We start from the raw sequence: 18,932 nt of genomic DNA, 5'->3' as shown, positions 1-18,932 counted from the left end.
ATTTCGTCAATCGTCCCAGTAGAACGAAAGCCATAGGAACTGTCCCCCCCCCTTTTTTGGCGCAGTGTACATGCGGTCACTATGCAACGATCCAGGTCAACCTATGAAACATAAAAGATAGGTGTAAATTAACATGCATAATGTTTCATTTTAAAATAAACGTTTAGGGGGAGGGCTGCAAGCCGACTTTTGTTCACCCCTGCTCTGGAATAAGTGACTATTCTTTTGAGTGCTGAATGATATATAATCAAGTTGGATAAAGTGAATAATCATGTTTGTTTATTTTGTTGGATAAAATGCTATGTTAAATCAGAAGATGCTTCATTATTATTATTATTATTTTTTATTTTAAGCCGTAGTGCACTTTAATGCTTCCTCGTTCGCTTGGAGCTAAAAGAAACCTGACTGCCATACTATAGTGTCCGGGTTTGTAGCCTGTAGAAGGCATAGATAGTTAATAGTGTATAGTGTCTTTGTGGCATGGAGGCTGTCAGGATGCTGTAGGGCCGAAAGATTTCTCGATAGGTTGGTGGCAGAATGTTCTCGGATCCCTTCCCGGAAGGTTCTCTACAGTACATATTGTATGCATATTATACAGTTAAAGAGTCATTAGGTTATAACGATGCAGTAATATTAAAAATGTGTAATACCCTCACTGGGCTTGAAACACCGGATGTCCAGATTGCTAGCTGAACGTGCTATCCATTTACACCACAAATGCACGCGGTAAAGAGGGCGAAAAATACGTAATACAGTATATAACTGTAAAATTCCTCCAGAGGCAAGGATTCGAGAATCCTTCCTACAGTATATCTATACAGGGTGTCCAGGGTTATTGGGACAAATTTTATGCAGAGGTAGGGGATATCACAAGGATTTAGATTTGCATAGCAACCCATGGTCGGAAGCGTTTTCGTTCGGCACGAGGTGAAATTGTTCACAAGAGCATTGGAGGAAATAGACCTGCATTGCCGCATTGAGCTGTCATCGTCCGCAGAGGAGTATGGAACGTTTTACGAACAACAAGCTGCCAGATATGCATCTGATTTACGGATTGGTAGAAGGAAATGCACGAACAGCAAAAAGATTTTATCGCGAAAAGTACCAACAGAAAGATGCACCGGACCGCAGGATGTTTACTAATTTGCTTCACAATTTCATTGAATATGGATAATTACGAGGTAATAGGCACAGTGAGGGCGGGCCACGAGCGCCTCGAGCTCCTAGCTTGGAAAAAAATCTGTTGGATACCGTTCGAAGGAATCAGAATACCAGCGTACAAGTTGGAGGATCTTAGAGTAGTGTTCATTGTATTTTGCAGCGTGAAGGGCTTACAAAGAGTACCGTCACCGCTCCCTGCAGATCATCCTGAGCGTGTGTGTTTTGCACGGTGGTATCTAGACCATAGTCGCCAAGAAGCGCATTTCCCATTATACGTTTTATTTACGGATGAGGCGTACTTCACGCGAGATGGTGGGTTTCAGCCACCATAATGCACATGTATGGGCTGGTGTACTGTAGTATATACTAGCATATACTGCAGTTTCTACTACATACACATATAATGCAGAATGCAATGTGCACATATTTTACAATAATATCTCTACAGTACACTCTGTATACTGCATCATATACTACGTGATAAATCGTGATTATGCATGCAGTGTAAACATATATGCACAAATTTGTACTGCATGTATAATCACGATGTATCGTAAACCCCATCAATGACCGAGTAAATAAGAGCCAGTTTATATTAGAAAGTCCTTCATGAAAGCACCTTTTCCTTAGGCAGATGCCAGTCAACCACAATGTACTATACCGATTTTTTACTGATATTATTATTTTTTTTTCTACTCATTGCGTATATTATTGATAGTTTGCACATTTTGATTTTATTAGTTTGCACATTACGTTACTTGGCGCAGGCCGCATTGTTCATTATAAATTTTTCTTAATATATTTGGCCCACCAGCGGCCGAGCGGTAAAGACGCTGAACACTGGTAGTTCGGTCTGAGGTTCGAATCCCGCGAACGGGCTGGCTGCATGGGCGTTTTCGTGGTTTTCCCCATGTGTAACGTGTATACGAGCCAGTTTCCCTTAGAAAGTCCTCCACGAAAGGCACCCCTCCCTTTAGGCAGATAGCCCTCGTGTGCTTTGCCATAATTAAATACACCAACCTAATATATTTGATTTATTTTTTGCTTTGTACACTCATTTCATTTTTTAAACAGTTTTGTACTTTAGCGAAGTATTATAACGTGGCTTGAACATTTGTACTTACTTTGTATAACATACCAGCCATTGGCCAGATCTTTGCGATCCTTTAATGCTTGCTTATCCTAGACCAGTGGTGGCGAACGTTTTTGGGGCCGCGTGCCCAAAATGGAATGGCCGCGTGCCATTCGTTTAAGATATTCATTTAGAATTATTCATAAATTACCTCAATATGCTTAGATCTGGAAACTGGAATCTATATATAATAATATGTATATCATTTCTATGGCGATATATGAAAATGCTATATCTGGCTTTAGGCTCTGTGCCATTTAGTTAGGCGACGCAGTCGCGCTTTCACCTGGTGAAGGCACCTGGGTGAATACCCTATCCTGTGTGTAACTTGTCAGTGTTGTACATATCATTTGATGGGCATAGCATACAGTACGGTAGGAAAAGTTCAAATGGGAGTAGAAGGGAATACTAGGCATGATGCAGTAGTGAACAGAGTTCGATGAACAGGAAACAATCTAGCGATGAGATTGGCAATAAGATGATAACTGCAGAAGTTACCGTGTAAACAAATTCAATTCGTACTTCGTAGCGGTAGTACTCACAAAGCCAGATTATCCATCAGCGGTGGAACTAGTTATCCGTCATAAAGGGAGGCAAGGTTAGCAAATGTAGATTTCATTGAGGGAAGTAGCAGAAGGATGAAAGAAAGTGTAGCATAAGTAGCTATAGGCAGGCATTTTTGGTAGGGGAGGGTTTAGCCGAAAAGGGGGAGGGGATTAGGACTTGGTATTAAACATTGATAAAAGTTTAAGCAGTAATACTATTTTTACGGGTAGAAAAATTTAGCCCAGCTGTTAGACAACGATTCTATTAATCAAGAGATAAATGTATTAATTGCTGCTTGAGGTGATTTCAGATAACATCTCAAAATAGATGAAGAGTTTATCTATGTTTTCTGTCTGTTGCTTTAACTTAGGAATATTGTTTTTGAAGATTTGAGTCATTTTTAGTATATTATTTTGTCTAAAGACATTGTGAATTTCTTTTAAACACTTAAAGAAGTCTAGGATATCGTTGCTATCTCTATTTAAATTAATATTACTCAGAGCGGGCTGAGGAAGTTCAGCATCGGGTTGGCTTTTTTCCAAAGGTTTATCATTAGTTTGCAATGGAGAGTAAGATTTCGTTGCCCCTGCGAAACTAAGCCCAGGTTTAACGTTGTTGTTTTTCTTTATTGCAGGTCTATATTTGGAGATCATCGGGCATCCACGATATGAACTTGGGTGCAATCCAGAAAAACTGGCACACTATTATGCGATAAGTGAGTAAGTGAAACATTCAAGAACAAACTAAAACACTTATTTAAATTACATAGTATCATTTTATTGTGATTACTGATTAAGGAAGTAATATTTTAGTCGCTTGCCGCTTGATAAGGCTCTGAGTGCCGACTGTGACATTCGTGTCATAGGTTAGCCATCAAAGTCCTAGACCCTGGCCGGAAGGTTCCACGATTAGTGAGGAATGTTTGGTGATTTTATGCTTAGAGGCTGGTACCAGACGCTTACAAGAGAAGCAAAGGGGTTTCTCTACCAAAATTTGGAGCGACCAAATTCAATCGCGATGCTCAGTATTTGGCATAGTAAAAACGCAGTTAACCGGCCATCTTTGTCCTCGATGCAAAGGTGTGCTTTGTTAACATGTAGAAACATTAGGATATTTCGAAGCATGAAACATGAAAAATGAGCAACGCCCTCGCCAGAATTCGGACCTGGACCTCTCGAATGCTTGCCGAGTATGCTACCGTTATTCCACGAAGGCACGCAGAAAAGAGGGAGAAAATACGTTATATACTTCACAAAATTGTTCGATATTTACAAGAACTAACCGGTCTCCTTTCTCCTAATAAACTTAAAATAAAATAACTTTACATATAAAATTCCAAAGCGTCATATTTATTTTCAAAATCCGTAGAACTACAACAAACTACAACAAAGTTCACGTGGTTGCCATTCTTACAGTGACAAACTATGAAAAGAAAGATAATAACTGAGGCTGGGTTCTAACAATACTCCCACCTTTTGATTGATGGCATATACTTAATCGATCAAAACAAAATATAAAAAAATACTGTCCACACAAATTTCAAGGCTAAATAGTAAACAAAAGGAAAACTAAGCTCTTAAATTTCTACTCTAAAATAACTCAAGTAGTGTTCAGGTTAGAAATATAGATGGAACTTTAATTTGTCGTCCACTTCTAGTCACTACAGTCTTAATGTCTTTTGATAAATCTGTAAATGAATTATTCTTCGGCAATTTTGAAACTAAATTGCCTTCACCCTGCGTCTTAGTTTCATTTGCCTCATCTGACTCCAAAGATGAATTTATTTCGAGAGGGAATATTCTCTGTATTGGTCAAACTAATTCTCCAGACATGGTTTTGACACGAACTACTCCAATAATGCCGTCTTTTTTGGGGTATAGTTCAATCACTTTTGCTAGAGGCCACAACACCTTGCGTTTGTCATCGCATCCGATAAGAACTATATCCCCGATTTTATCTATTGAGAAATCGGCAATGTAGATGGGCGTTGCACTAGCAGGCTGAGATATTCATTTCCAAATCTATTTCTCAAGAGCTTTCGTAGATTCTGTAGATGTCTCAGTCTCTTGTTGAAATCAACTTTATCAAAATGATCCAAGTCAGGAACTCCAAAGACTGGAATTTCACATAAAAACAAGGACGGTGTCAAAGGGATGAGATCATCAGAGCCCTCTGACACATAAGTGAGTGGTTTGGCACTCACAGTTGCTTCGCATCGCACAGCACACTCATCAATTCTTCATAATTCAGACACGACTGGCCTAGGACTCGACGCAAAAGCTTCTTAATCATTTGAACAAGTCGTTCCCAAAAGCCACCCCACCATGTTGCTGCGGGTGGACTGAACTTCCAGTCGATCTTGTTTGTGGTGGCTTCTGTCTCGATGGTATTCCTATTAATCGATTTCAAGAGATTATTGTATCCGACAAAATTGCTTCCCTTGTCGCTATAAATTATCGATGGCCTCCTTCTACGCGCAATAAATCTTCTAAGGCGAAGTAAAACTCCTTGAGTTGAATCAGTTCCAAATGGACCGCCCTGAAAACAGCACATATGAAAAGTAAAATCCAAGCTTTTCTTTTATCCTTCAAAATTAATGGGCCAGCTAAATCAACGCTGACAATCTCGAAAACACGAGCATCTCTAACTCTGTTTTCTGGTAGAGTAGCAGGCACAGTCTGTATTCGTTTACCTCCATGTCTCCTGCACCTGACACATGCATATAAAGCATTTTGAATCGTAGCTCTGCTTTTCAGGATCCAAAACGTCTATCTAAGTGTTGACAGCAGTACGTGAATTCCTGCATGAGACATAGATAGATGTTTATCAATTATCAGTTTCTCCACAGTGTTATGATTCTTCGGAAGTAATATCGGATAAATAAAATTTTCATGGTCTTTCCTTTCATTCAACCTAGACTTGACACGTAAAATGCCTTCGTCATCTTTGAACATGCTTATTGACTTCAGCTTCTTAATATTATCAGATGAAAAAGAATCATGTTGAGTAATCTTCACGATATATTTCTCAGCTCTTGTCAATTTATAAATTTAAAGGGGAACTGGGGATTAGGGGACCCAATCGCCATATCCTGGTAGTGAAGAATCATCATCATCCACCTTCTAGTTCAGGCGCAACTGTAGAGTCATTAGGATGTTTTAAAGCAGGAGATGTGAAATATAAGCAATGACCTCGCCATGACTCGAATCTGGATCTCTCGAATACGCGCAGCGTGTGCTACCATTGTATATGAAGGCATGCAGAAAGAAAGTAGAGAGTACCTTATAAACATCAGCTAAAATTTTATGCTTCTCATTTCTGGTTCGACAGTCCTTTATTTTCGAGATCAGAGACAACTTCGTCAATTTTTAGAATATGCAGTTTTTTATTTACAGAACTATGAATTTAGATAAAACCATTTTTCTACATTTTTAAATTGCTGTAATTTAATTAAAGCGACAGGAAAAGAAAACTAAGTATATTAAAAAAAACATAAAAATAAGATGAAACTGTAACTACATAAGCAAATTTTAAAATTAAATTCATACCAGAATTGGATTATTGAAGTAAGGCAAAGCTTTCGAGGGCTACGTGCCTAAGGAATGCCTTAGTGGAGGATTTTCTACAGGAAACTGGCTCATATACATGTTACACGTGGGGAAAACCAGGAAAACGCCCATGAAGCCAGCCCGTTTTCCTGGAATCGAACAATGTCGGAACATGTCAGATAAAAAGATTGGAGATTAAAATGAAAACTATAGGTAATAAAAAATATAGCCACAAAAAAAAAAAAAAAAAAAAAAAAAAGAAAAGAAGCTACAGAAATATAAATGACGCTGTTGAAAAAACAAACTGAAGTTATAGAAATATGAAAAGCTATTGGGAAAGAAAAAGTTAGGAAAAATGTTACTCAGCGTTTACTTGATTTAACAATTGGAATGTAGTTATTTATACGAAAATTAATATTATGTTTCATGAGTTGATGTATCTAGCTGCTACACAGAACGGATAACAGAACAATCTGTGCATCCAATTTCTACTTCAGCTTACAAGTTAACTAAAGCACTCTGATGATTTCCGCAAAGCAGAAACATTTACTAGAATGTGGTAGAATTCAGTGATAGTTTAAAATCTGATCTGAAGAAAAAAAGTCCTTCGGGGGGTATTAGAAAATGAAAGGATTGGGAAGTAAAAATCTCTCGTCCCTTCAAACGATGGAGGAAGAAACTGGCTATGTGTTACACATTGGAGGGAAAAAAAGACATTTTTCTGCTTAAAATCTAACAGAATAAAGACTGCTAAATTTGGCGGGGTTTTTTTTTTTTTTTTTTTTTTTTTTTTTCCGTTTTAAGAATATCCTAAGAAGAAGATGGTGAGGGTATTTATGGCAATTAATCGTCATTTTTGAAAAAAAATAAAAGTAGTTAAAGAGTACCTTATGATGATGATATTTTTAAAAAGAAACAAATGCAGTTTGAGATAGAATCCACTCTACATTAGAAATATGTTAACTAGGTATAATGTTTGCAAACAGCTAATACCTCAGTCGATTTCATCTGGTCTTTGATTCCGCAATTCTGGGTTCATTACTTATCTTTGGATCTTTGAGACGACAGACTTTTAATTTGAGAATTTTTAAGCTCGCAGTAAACACAGAGCTAAATCGCATTATTGCAAAATATTGATCCGAGCTTTCATAAGCATTTTGGATACGAGATATATAATCATACCCCAACTTCAAAACCAAAACTCTAAGCAATTGTTACTAAAAGACGCAGTTTAGAGCTTATAAACATAGAAACATACTTTGGAAATATTAATGCACATTAGCGTCAATATTATAAAAGGAAATTTAATATAAATACCTATTACATCTACAACAGTTCTTTCAAGCTTGGAATCCTTGCAATCCAGTGTAGAAACAAACTTGGAATTCTTACATTCCAATGTAGACTCCAGTTTCAGGACTGGAGAGCAGCTTGTAATAAGAAATGTCCAGTAAGTCTGGACAGACATGAAGATGCTTGCCACTCATACTAAAATTTTTACAACATAAAATGCAATCCACAGATTCAGATAGACTGTACGATACAAATGAGTCCTGACCAATCAGGAGACGGATAAAAGGGACTTCGAGGAAGATCTCGTTGAATGCAGGTACCCAAGAGACTCGCCAGTAGCTATCTCCTTATACATAAATGCTCGCCTTTTACAACTATATTATATTTAATGAACTTTTTTGCATTTATTTAGTAAGCATGCGAATAAAAAGGCTCGAGACAAACGTCTTTTGCAAGTTTATCTGATTTTTTTTTCTTTTCAGGCGAACTACAGCGTCTAGAAATTCACTAAAGGACTATTTATCTACTAGAAGATACAAGAATGTCAATGATTACTTTATAATCATATTCAGTGACTAAAAGATGCTAATTATAACTTGTAATAATCTGGATCGCAGCCTGAGAATTTGTCAAGGGGACAAATTTTTGTTTCGATTTTTCAAGGATTTTTTGGAAGTGCCAGATAAACTCCATCAAAATTACCTTATCAAACTCAAAGATTCTTTAAATTAGAAAAATCGTAGAGAAAATACCTAGAGTAGTTGCTTCATCCGCATAAAAACATGCAATCAGTCATCCAGTCCTTTCTTAAGTGCGATACATTTAAGTCCAAACTGTGAAGATATATTTTTATGAAACTGGTGAACACGGTCAAGCTTTGCAACAGTAGATTTCATCGTGCCGAGATTGATCTTGAGCTTAAAGTGTGTATGCCTAAATTTTGGAATACTGAATGATTCTGAATACTTACAGAACTCAAGAATGCATTGAATTTTTAGTTTAAATTTCTTGGACAGTAGTCAGTCCAAAACTTTTTGAAAGGAATCCATAATTCATTTAAAAGAAAATCTATATTCTTTTCCAAATGAAATTTACAAAATCCAGGAGGAGAACCAAAAATATGCAGAACATTACACTGAAAGTCTTCAGAAGTTTATGCCTGTTTACAAAATCACTGTAAACAACTTCTTCATGTTTTATAACAACAATGCATCACAGTAACAGTCAGTTTAGAAAACTAAAAAGAATAAATAACAAGCAGAATTTGTTATGCCTATTTATATTGTTTTCCTTTTACACCCATCTTTCAGATTAAAGTGCTAGAAAAGCTCTTATGTTTGACACTTCCTATTTCTTTCATTTCCCGAATGAAAAGTGACATTTATTTAAGTAAAAGAAACCGGTCTTTCGATGCGTTTTTCTCCCAATCGTACTCCTCCTGGTGACCACACCTTCGTTCATTTAATCGCTATGTTTATACTGACGCATGAGGCGTCTGAAATAGGTGGGGAAACAAGCAGACGTAAAAAAGAACGATTGGTTCAACTTCCCTTATTGTGACACCAGGCTGTTTGGAAGTAGACCTCGAACCCGACGACCTTTCTTTCATTTTCGAATGTTCTAAGGAAGCAACAGAGGAGGGTGGGCGATTGTACAGGGATCCAAGTTGATAGGAATAGGTTGATGAATTGAAAAGTTGTTTTAGTTTCTCTTTTTGTCTGTTTCTTGATGGAACGGTTACCGACAAAGTAACATTTCATCACAGCCCAGGTAGAAGCAAATGAGTTAAAGCTGCTTTCTTATACATTTAGAAGGGGAAAGAAAATTTTGTACTAGTAGCATCATAAAAAAAGTTAAAAGTAGATTTGTTAACATATTAGGTATATGCATTTATTTTATATATATTTAGTAAACACATTTAATTAACTAACTATAAAATAATCGTGTATGTTTATTTTGAAGTCCACCGATATTTGACCCAGGACTTTATAAAGGGGGTCTTTTTCGTAGTTGTAGAAGAAAACCTTTTTTGGGGAAAGGAGTAAAACAAAATTACATCTGCAATACTATAGATGCTCTTTAAAGAATTTCATTTATATATATGTAATAAAAATGAAGCTGCGTATTAAAGGCCGTAAAAATATTTTCAAACAATACTTGATTTACATTTTCTAAACAAAATTATTTAAATGTTTTTAATATTCTTCCGTGTTCTTCTCTTTTTATGGTTATTCTTGTAACAAATCAGTGCTTTGCCAGTCATACGTGAATTCTTTCTAGATCTGGATCCAAGTTCATAGCTTGTGTTTTCAATTTTTTACCTATGCGAATAAAGTATTTCTTAAAATTGTTTCAAGTTGACTTACTTTCTGGAAATGATTTCCTCATCACTCAATTCCTCATCGTCTTATTCACATGCTGACTAATGATCGATGTAACAGTGATTGTTATCACTCAACTCTTCAAAATGTGAGTTCATTAAGTCTTGCACGATTGCATAAACTTCTCTGAAAGCTAATATTTATATTCAGTGCTGACCATTTCATTAGTGAGGAGAACATTTGATGATTTCACCCAAAACAAACAGTTGCCCAACTACGCAAACTTTCTTTTATAATAGCTCTCTGACTTGATTAGCTCCAACAGTTCTTGAAATTATCAAATGTATCCTTTGTGTTAAATTTCTTCCAAAAGTGGGCTAATAAAATTGCGCTGGCATTCATAATATCTTGTATTGCTTGTTGCCATTCCCAGTATCTTGTATTGTAAATATTAAATGATTGCCATTAAAGTCTGAAATGATGTTTGTAAAGATACCAGAATTCACAAAGGGCAAGTTAGATGTCATGTTAGTAAAAGCAGATTTCAATTAATAAATGGAAGTAAAAGTCTATAATTATATAATATTTCTCCTTCAATCTGAAGTTCGTTTTGTTCTGAGGAGCTCTGCTTTACTTCCCCTAACATTTGAAGGGGAATGTTTTGATGACAAAATGATAAAATATTTTGATATTTCTAATCCACGTAACTTTAGGTTTAAGTTTTATTTAATAGTCTTACCTATTTATAATCTACATAATGACCGTACCAAATTTATTTAAATACTCCGAAAATTCGGGATTGATATTTTGTGATTTTTTAAAATTTATCAATGAACAGCTGCGAATTCCATTATTCTTGAATTTAAACCAAATTATACTATTATACTTTACCATATACTATAATCTTTGCCCTTTAATTTAGAGATTTAATTTCGAATCCTGGAACTTTTTCTCTTCTCAGGGAGAGAGTAGCTTACCAATTGAAGTATACAATGTCGCAACCATTTAACTACAATATCTAATGATTTTGTGACAAAGTTTTACTGAGAGTTAGATGTGAGTTAAACTGTATCCTATCCTTTTGGCTTTTGTCGCAGTACTCACTCAGATCAGAAAGTGCATGTAAATTTAATGGCAAGCGACGTAGTATAAAGTAAGAGATTTATCTTAAGCGTGAGCTTACGACAGCTTGCGCCCCGTAGCTGCTGGATTGTCTCAGTAGCCTTTCCTGCCGTAATTTTAAAGCGGATACCGGCTAAGTCGGGCTTTTAGAGCAGAGACGTTGCTTCATTGTGGAAAACGATAAGGGTTTTGTATAAATATATTAACATTTCAGTCTTATTACATAAGAATCGGCCAAACACACCAACTGATAACATAAACTGATATTCGGCTGAAAAATTTCGCTGTGTGAATTTCACATTCAAATATGCGCAAATTTGCCTTTCTTGACTGGCTACTCTTAGACCTTCTTCTATAAGAGTGAACGAAGCTAGTGACGTTTGCGTGTTAGGTAAATGACAATTAGTATAACTAAAAAGTCTCATGAACGCTTCCTTAACTGCTAGGCTTGGTATATTGTTGAAAGTCAATAGCACATTTAATTCACTTGCTGCAGTTTTGAAAATAGAATACTATTTTTGTAAATCAATTGAAACTGATCGCCTCATCTTATGCTTTGTAAAACGAGAAAACATCATTATCACTTGCACTATATTCTTTGCATTATAATTTCTTATTCCTTGTACGAAGTAAAGAAAGAATTGCAGTCGCAAAATATTTCGGGTATCATATTTCAACGAAAGTATCTATTTTGACTGTTCCCGAATCCATTTGGATGATTTTTTTTTTGCGTGACATCTGTAGGTACAGACAGAACAAAGGGCTATTTTTTCTAAATTAGATTGTAAAATAGATTTAAAATGGATTCAAAGGGGATTTTTTTCGTGACGTCGTGCGTACATACGTACGCATGTATGTATCTCGTATAACTCGAAAACTATTAGCCGTAAAATGTTGAAACTTTGTGTATGGGGCTGCTGTAACATCTAGTCGAGCACATCTTTTTTTTTACTGCAAACGCTAATACCAAACATATTTATATATGTTTATACTCACCCCCTTATCCGGCTTAAAAATCCGTAACCGGCTTTTATTTTTATTATAATTTGTAGTAGTCATGCTCTTCCAATTAAAGAACTGTTTTAAATGACGGAGATATTCATGTTTCGGCAGTGTCAAGTTAAAAAAAAAAACATAATTTTCGACAAATAACTCAATCTAACTTTTAATGCTGTCTTCTGTTCCTATACTTATATATAAAAAAGTTTTATACTCGTTATGAAAAAATAAAATTATAAGAAGTTTGACTCCTGTACGACAAAAATTGACCGAAATATTTAACTTCAAAATTCGCAATTTTTTATGTCATTTTCAAATTGCCTTGGGAATCGGTTGATTAAAGTAGAACAATTCGAGAAAATAAGTTTAAATGAAGTGCATTAAATATCGTATATAGTTTAATAATCTGTACAAGGCAGTCATTTGGTATCCTCGTCAGATTTTTAAGTTTGTAAAACCACCAGGCGGGGGGGGGGTAAAAGATCAGTATAGCTTTAAATTACAACTCGGTTGTTGGGTAAAAACTTAAAACAGTTTTAAGATCACCGCCATGGTTAATTGTTAAGTTGTGAGGTCTGTTTAATTTAATTTACTGTTAAATTTAATAACAAAGAAGTTACAATTGGACCGACAGCCTATTTTGATTCATTTATAATTCCAACCGATATGACTGAATAACTTCTTCCTCCTCTCATTTGAAATTTAGGACAGATTTGTTCCAACAAAGTACATGAGCGCGCGCTGAATGAGTTTAATACTCTTTTTTTTTTTTTTTTTTTGGCTTGAAATTACTTCGAAATTAGAAATTTGCACTTGGCAGAAGATAAATTAAAATGGTATACTAATTCAAATTCTAAACTTTAAATAGGAAGATAAATTCCATTCTGTTAATTACTCTGTTCCCTAAACCAAATAGTCAGTTAAAAATCTTTAATTACTGTCCTTCTAGAGATCCTAGGAACGTTTTCAAAGCACTAAATTTAATATAAAAATCCCACTTTAAAATAAATTTTAAAAAGTTGCTGTGAATTAATACGATTAATTAAAAATATATTTTATTACTTTTGATGCTAGTTGTTCATAGAGTAACTGCTGGTAATATTTGTTCAAAGCATATCAGAAAAGGCCTGTTTCTGACCTGACATGCATGAAAACATCTTAACTTTTACACCAGGGATCCCCAATCTTTTTCTTTCCCCTTTTAAAAGAACAGTTTTCTTCACTGACCTCTTACAGATTTCTGTATGATATGCAGCATACAACATAATCGTAACACAAATAATTGTCCATAAATATCTTAAAGGTTACAATTAGATCAATAATATGCACAAAAGTTTTGAAAAAAAGAAAGGTTTATTAGATTTATATTTTGTTATTTTTGTATTATTATTACTATTTGTATTGGTGTTATCTGCATTTTTGCTTCCTTGTACGAAGTAAAAAGGAAGTATTGTAATCGCGAGAAGTTTCAGGTATCATATTTCAACGAAAATATTCATTTTAACCGCTATCGAATGCAATTTAACGACGTTTTTGCGTGAAATCTGTACGTAAGGACAGAATAAAGGATTCTTTTCCCTCCCCCAAAAATTATAAAACTGCTTTAAAATGAGTTCTGAAGAGAACTTTTCGTGGTGTCTGAACGTACGTACATACGTATGTATCTCGCATAACTCAAAAATGAGTAGCCTCAGAACGTTGAAATTTTGTATGTAGGACTGCTATAACATGCATATGTGCACCTCATATTTTGGTTGCAATCGGCCGCACCAAAAGTATATAAATATTATATCCACTCTATTACTCGGCTCAATTGCTGATGTATTTTCAGCAATCGACCTTTTAATCACCATTGGACTCTTAAAATTTTATCGATTCCTTGAATTCAGTACCAAACCGTTGAGAAATCCTGTTTTGCACTATCAAATAAAACCTTTTTGGGGAAAAGAGAAGGGGCGGTTAGCTTAGATATAGATGGTTAGGCAGAAACAAATTAAAATGTTGGTGGGTTTCGGGACCTGGTTATGTTATAATCTTCAAATTTCAGTTTTAGTAAGTGCATAACATTTTTCAGCTCAAAATAATGTGAATGTTTCATGTTGCAAAACAATATAAATTCGCATTAAAAAGTAATTCTAAATTTGATTTTGCTTTATGAATTTTTCAAACTGGGAAACAAAGATTTATATTTGTGCTTAAAAATACTTGAGCATAAAGTTCAAATTTTCTGAAATAAAAATGTTAAAAATTTGTTATTAGGCAAACTACTGACCGCCTTAGAATTTTCAATAAATGATAAGGAAAAAAATATTTACATTATTTTTTGATTGCATTCTTGATTTGCATTTATGTGCTTATTTTTTGTGTGCACTGAATATTGTTTAGCTTCAAAACAAAGCATATGTTTTATATGGTAAAAATATATTCACATTGCAAAATAATTCGAAATTTTTGTTTTGACATACAAATGGTTCCCACTACAAAACAAGGTGAATTTTCCATGCAAGCATTTGCAGGATTTAGTTAGTCATAAAATAAAATGATAACTTACTCCAGAAATTGCAGAAATTAGAAATTAAGTAATCTTTCAATAACTGCATTTTCCGTACTTGTTATAATAGAAGTTTAGGTGTTGAGACATGTGTATTTTACACAAAGCACATCATTATTACTACTTTTTTTCCAATCCAGCATGTCCATGGCAGATATTTCTCCTGCTGCTACCGGTCGATAGGAAAGTTACATGTCAAAAAAGTTTGAATTCACACTCCTTTTTTTAAAAAGAAAACATTCATTTTGCACAAAGTGACTGAATCCGGAGACAGCTTCATTTGTGTCGATTCGTCTCGGAATGACAGGGCCCTAAAACAGAGACGTCACCTTCTCTTAGTGGAATGAATGATTGGCCTGAAGGGGGTGAGGAAGCGACTTTCGAAAAAGGAAGATTAAAAAGCCTTCCGCAGAGAGATTGGACCGTGTGGGAAAAGAGAAAAAAACGCGTAAAACGCTGTCCGGAACACGACTTCTATGTCAAGGAACAATGGCTTCCTTCATTTTGACAGCAACGGATAGAGTTAGGGGAAAAAAATGTGGTTTCTTAAAGTGACAAATTGGTTTCGAACGTTCCATCATTTGTCGTGGCGGGTTCACGAACCTCTTCGGCTACCGTTGTCTGTTGTTATCTTGCTCGAAATCTAAAAAGAAAAAAAAAGAAAGGAAAAGAAAAGAAAATTCACTGTTTTCGTTTATGTATCTTGCTTTGTAGCAGATTGTTCTTGAGATTTGTTTTAAGCTTGAGATATAGTTTAGAAAGCAATGGGAAGTTATCTTTCATCTCAAATGATAGAGCAAACAGTTTGGCTCTTCTTGCTTCACACACTAACCTTACCTTATTTAACACAAAGAAAGGTGATCGTCTAAAGCAGGTATTGCGAAAGGTGGTTCTAATTCTAAATGAAGTGAAATACTTCAACAATCTACAAAAATAATCATTTTATTTACAAAGCAACTTGGATTGATTCGAAGGTTCACTGCTAACTAACTACGTCGCAAACTAAAAACTAACATTCTTTTTCAGAAGCGAAGCGCCCTCTAACGGTGATACATAAATCATTTGGGGGATTTTGCCACACTCCCCACCTGATAATTTCTGCAAAAATTATCACTATTTCAGCATACAAATAATATAATATAAGAAAGCAACTTACATATCAAATACATTCAACTGATGTAAATATAAACTGCAAAAGGAAATTCTATAAAATAAACAAATATAGTTAACTGCATCAACTCAAATGTTACTCAATACGTAAATATTAATTCAAATTACAAACAGTAAATTATTAGTAATAACTAAACTAATTATCTAAAATTAATGTTAGTGAATATGAAATATAAGAAGTAAAATTAAAAGGTTACAAAATTAGTCCATTTTCAGTCTGATAGTTCAAGGGGGTAAATCAATTGTACAGGTCTCTTAAGGTCCCCTTTTTTAGTTTTTATCACACATGATCGTACAAGACCATCACGTCCTTTGAAGACTTGAATTACTCGACCTAAATCCCAGAGGAACTTAGATTTAGTTGTTCCTTCAAGTAAAACTATATCACCAATTTTAAGATTTTTCTTGGCTTCTGGTGTACCAAAGAAGTGAGCATTTCTCAACTCAAGAAGATACTGATTTTTCCATTTTTTCCAGAACTGTTTTATAAGCGTTGTCTGATATTCTTTTCGTTTTATTAGACTCTTTCTTGTTGGAGAGTTATTCAGGATCTCAGCAAAGTTGTATGGATATTCATCCTTGTCCGATCAATAGAAAATCAGCCGGTGCAAGCGGTTCAGGTTCATGTAAATCTTTGTAAACGTAGGTCAAAGGACGTCTATTCACAATATTTTCGACCTCTGTCAACACAGTTATAACGTTGCGCGCCTCTAACTAACACGCAACCAAGAGGTGACTGTGAAAGCTTGTATAAACCACAGAGTCTTATAAAGGGTTTATTCAACGTAATAAATTACAATGGCGTCCTCTTGACGCTTACAGACTGTGCCCACTAGGCAGTCAAATAAAAATAAGAACCTGAAAAGAAAGTAAAGACAATATTCTAACTACGAGGCTCTCTAAAATAACTAACTCACCGTGTTTTACAATACCGCTGCTAATTCAGCAGACTTGAAGCTCACTGGAACAATTGCAACTACTTCCCGCCAAGCACATAGGCCGCAACGCGGGGTTCTTCAATTCTCGATTTCTACCTCCGCGCTCGCTAAGTAAGAATATCACACACCGAACTTGTTTCCTCTCTATTTAAATCATAATACTTCCGCTGATAATTTGAATCCTTGCGCGTTCTGCTCAAATTTACATATTCTGGCATTGGCAGTTCCAGGTGAAAGTAAGGATTGACAGGAAAGATAGTTTAAACTTAAAATAAATGTTAGTTAAAATAAATATAAACCCTACATTTGCCGCTGCCAGAATTTGGAAAACTTGGAAGCAGGTCCTACAAACGACCTGTTGTAAGTTTATCTAATTCTGAACTAACTGGCGAAAGCCTCGTTTACACAAAAAAAACTTATGTAATCAATTATATATTAAAATTCTGTTATTCGTTACAAAGCTTTCTTCTTACAGCAACTTTTCCTGGACTTCATCAATCAATCTTGGTCTTTCCTTCCAGCATCTGGAAGGAATAAGTATCAGTATCTTTCTACATACATTATAATTTACACTTTCTTGACACAATAAATTTTTGTTTTTAACGATTCGTTTTTCTTAGTTATTGCTTACTTCACATTCATTCAATTTTTCAAGCATTAATTTAACTTTACCCTGGCTCTCCACCATGTGTGGTGTCAAACGGGAATATTCGTGTTTTAGTCTTACAACACTTCCCCTAACCACCATGATTTGTTAGAATTCAACAACCAAATAGACACACCTTACTCGACATTCTACAACTCAATGAGCTACTTTAATATTCTTAAAAATTCAAATGTAGGTGGAGAACCCTACAAAACACATTCATTCTAACTTCCCCCTCATTCATCTTTTAAACATGCAGGCTTTCGCTCTAAAGCATGACTTTACAGTTTAATACTTAAATTTTGACTTCATTGCTTTTAAGCATTCACTTTTAGCATCTACAATTTTATGCTTCTAGACTAAATTCTACTTTTACATAACATGCAAGTATTTACATACATTTACAAAAGTTTAATACATATGCTTTTTACAATTTACCATAAAATGAATAAGAGAAAATAAATTTTTACTTTACTCATTCTTCGCCAAGCTGGCGGCACTGAAACTAAAATTCTTATTAGTACAAGAATACGAAGTTATTTTTATCTCCGGCCAAATTTTGGCTTTAACATAACAGAATTAGTCTTTCGACCAACAGAAAATGCTTGTTTTTAGCTTTTACACTTAAAGAAAATAATACTTTTGCCTTAGCTAAATAAAGTAAAACAAAACTAAGTCTCAATTAGACATATTGACTTTCGTCAAAACATAGAACTTCGTACTTATGCATAACATTTCGGAACAAAAGAGAAAAAAAAATTATAGAAGGTTTTAACTTATCTTTGAGTTTTCGATGCTTGAAATTCCGTCATCCGTTTTTGGCAAAATTGATCCCAAGTTAGAGGTGTCATGGATGTCAATCTTCTCCTTACTGCCCTCCGAGTGTCATACACATTACTTTTTCTTTTGCGTCCTCTACATGCTGGCCTCTTGGCGGAGTAATCGTCTGGTTGTTGGCATTTCCGTTTTTCCCTGGGACGGCTGGTCTTGACGTCCTCCGGTCTGGAGTCCTTCTTGAATTTCTTCTGTTCGTCGTATTTTTGTGCCTCCTGTTGCCGTTTCAGTTTCCGGAACGGCGGCCTTGCTGGCACCTGACTCTGTGGCCGTGTGCGCGTTCTCCTTGATGTATAATTTTTCTTGCAATCCTTTGTAGGTGGTGTTTTTCTCTTTACCACGGTTTCTTTACCCGGTTCATCTGTATTTTTGTTTTTCTTAAACGCTGGTGTTTGAAAATTATTTTTTCTTTTTGATACCGACGTCCGGGTTGTAGAAGGGCTAGGTCTCTCTTCAGTTCTCTGTTTCTTGGGTGGTGGAATAGTTGTTGCAGTCTCTGGCCCTTCTATTTCGTTTAGACTTGAGTCCTGCAAGAAACTTTTAAGGATTTCAAAATCATTTGGATTATAGTATTTTTTCACCTGGTCGGAACTTGCTTTACAGATTTCCCCTCTCTCGTTTTTAAGATATAAGACTACTCCTTTGATTTCCTGAATTACATAGGGGCCTTC

At 35.2% G+C, this 18,932-nt stretch overlaps 1 long non-coding RNA gene across 2 annotated transcripts in view; it reads left to right on the top strand.

Moving 5' to 3' along the window:
* Positions 1-8,956, top strand: part of LOC118192224 (uncharacterized) — a 40,063-nt gene extending 31,107 nt beyond the window's left edge. For both annotated transcript variants that reach the window (XR_015042506.1, XR_004758733.2), the window contains exons 2-3: positions 3,474-3,558; positions 8,163-8,956. This is a non-coding gene — a long non-coding RNA (uncharacterized LOC118192224). The remainder of the gene's footprint in view (positions 1-3,473; positions 3,559-8,162) is intronic.
* Positions 8,957-18,932: the final 9,976 nt, after the last annotated feature.

The sequence above is a fragment of the Stegodyphus dumicola genome, chromosome 8 (genome assembly GCF_044657685.1).
Source record: "Stegodyphus dumicola isolate Sdum_Otavi_A_Nest chromosome 8, ASM4465768v1".
Classification (NCBI taxonomy): domain Eukaryota; kingdom Metazoa; phylum Arthropoda; class Arachnida; order Araneae; family Eresidae; genus Stegodyphus; species Stegodyphus dumicola.
The sequence above is the reverse complement of the archived record's forward strand: the minus strand, read 5'-3'. Positions and strand labels throughout refer to the sequence as shown.